A 2,756-nucleotide genomic window follows, 5' to 3' on the forward strand; every position below is an offset into this window, starting at 1 on the left:
ATTAGGAAATTGGTCCCGCTAGCCGGGTCTTGTTGTGTTTCTTGTGCCCGCGCTCTCTCAAGATTTACGTTCTATGAAAATATGTATCACCGCGTGGGATTATTCCCCCTTCCAAACCTCAACTTCTAAGCTTTTCGACATTGCCTTGGTTCACTCGATCGTGACGTTGTACTTATGTAACTGGTCGCCGGCTACACGTGTGTGTGTGTGTTTTTTTTTTGTGCTTTATATCTTCATGACATGCAGTAGGTTCGATAATTTTATCAATTGATTCATTAATTTTCACTAATTCCAACAGTAACTGTATGTGATTGACTTTTGGATAGCAATAAAATGTAAATGCAAAGCGTGCATGCTGACTAATCTTAACGGCAATGTGATTGAATTACTTGGATGAAAGTAAAATTAAAACGCAAACCATGATCTTGGATCAATTGCTCAGCGTCGAGGGCGACACTCGGCGGTTATCACCCCCCTGGGATTATGTCTGAGGTAACATCCTTTGATAGCTGTACCGTGGGCTAAACATAGTGACGTATACGTCGTCGAGCCGGAACGTGTGAGGTCCGTAAGTATACTAATTGGTGCTTTCTAAACAAATTAGTAAGCCACGCGGAAGTTTCAAATCATTCTTCTAACGATATGATTAGGGAGGGTTACAAGTCCACCGGTACTTAGACTTCAGAGGGCTAAGAAAGGGGAGATTTGTTTCCAGGAGTGACTAATTAGTGGGTGTGCCACCGAGTGATGGGACTTTCATCTCGTCTCATCTCGTAATGACTCCTGTAAAGATATATACTCTTCACCGCTCGATCGAAGCGATCTATCCCGTACTTACGGTGCCGAATGAAATACGTCTTAATTGCAAGTTATACATCACAAGGAGAAAGATGGGGAGACGGAGAAGGAGGAGAAGCTTTAGTGGCTGCAGTCGGATTTCCCGCACGCGACGTACCGTCTATGCATGTCGTTGATCGAGATATTGGAACAGGAACTGTGTTCACGAGGCTCGGATCTCCTCTCGGCACGAAGATCGCCAAGATTAACCTAGACGTCTATCGAGTGCGGAGATCTTGGAAATTTGTTAGTCACCTCGGTGAATGATGAGTCAAGGTTAAGGGGTTGAATCACTCGGTAAGGAACCCGGGGGGGAGTAAAAAGGAAGAGTCTGCTGCATTTCCGAACTCTAAGGTATGGTAGGACTTCTGAGGCCGCCTCTATAAGAGGACTTCGTAGCTATTTTCGAGCTCCGACTAGACACCGACTGCAAATGTGTTCAGGGTACAGTAGTGGACACGCACCAAAGAGAAACCGCGAAGACGCCGCGTATATAAACATTGAGGGATGCCTGGGCGTCGAGACGCCTCTGAAACGCCTTCGTTTGGAAATAAAAAGATACGTATCAGGCATACATCCGTGTCGTATTCCTTCGCTGCTGAGAACCATCATCATATGGTCGCCAAGAAGTGTTTACCCCATCAACGAGAGTTCAATACTTTAGTACAGTTATCGATACTGATATTGACTTTCGTACAATTGGAAAGAAATCGACACTTTGCTCTTTGGAACGATATTGAAGTTGAAGAAAAATTTGAATATTGTCGAATATGAATTGCTTCACAATGAAGGTACACAACACTAATACAGCATTAGAAATTAACGAGCTCTGCGAGACACGTTGAAGTGGTGATACTGCGGACGGTGATAATTATATCCACATGGACCAACCACGTACTTCGGCATTTCTGGTGATCAAGATGTCCGTGCACCAATCATTGATTGCATCCCAGATGCGAGTCACATTGACTAAACACTATAAGTACTAAGATAATAGGCCGGCACGAGAGGCCGTAAGTAAAACATATCGGGAGTATGAGACTGGTAAGCTGCGCACGTACGCGTTCACTCAACTTTTAAAGGGATATAGGTATTGTTGAAACGAATAAGAGCCTTCTACGTCACTTTCAAATATACGAGCAACACGTTGTTTGAGGTCTTTTCTATTGTTAAGTGTTTTTCAGACTAAGGAAGCTCCGAGAGAATGGGTTTTCACTCGAACAATCACAGTACTTCACTGAAAGCTTGAGTAGAGATTTCATTAAATTACCTTTTTTTCAACTTGGATAATGCCAGAGTTTTGCAACGTGCCTTCTTCGGTCGTTAACTTTACGTTGCCGGTGAAATTGAAGCTGTTAGTCAGAACGCACAAAATCATGTTCCTGTTTATTTCAGCTTTGTGCTCTTTAAGAATCAGTCCGATGTTATAATTGAACGAAACAATTGTATGATTGGCACATCAGATATAGAAATAATATGCTGAATCATTTTAGGTGAAAGGCATTTCAACGTTCAAGTTTTAAGTTTCAAGAGATTGTCCCGGCATATATATATATATATATATATATATATATATAATCTCTTGAAACTTGAAAATCAACCGCGCATGCGCCAAATAATTCAATCTCATTGGTCGGCGAAATCTTCCCGCGGCGATATTTTTTTCAAAATGTGTACGTTTGAATTTTCAAAGAGCATAAGCATTAAATTCCGACCGTTCTTTGAAGAATCAACTTTCTGCCCCAATAAGAAATGGTTTCCAAACCTTTGGGAGCCACTAGCTCAATTATTTGATATTCTAACCTCAAAAATTCGTATCAACTACATACATCGCCGTCAAAAACAGTTTGACAGCTGAAAACTCGGAATGGCCAGCCTGCACGAACAGCCGATAAAACTCGTGCATGCGCAGTTGATTT

The sequence above is a fragment of the Neodiprion virginianus genome, chromosome 3, assembly GCF_021901495.1.
Source record: "Neodiprion virginianus isolate iyNeoVirg1 chromosome 3, iyNeoVirg1.1, whole genome shotgun sequence".
In the NCBI taxonomy this organism is placed as follows: Eukaryota; Metazoa; Arthropoda; class Insecta; order Hymenoptera; family Diprionidae; genus Neodiprion; species Neodiprion virginianus.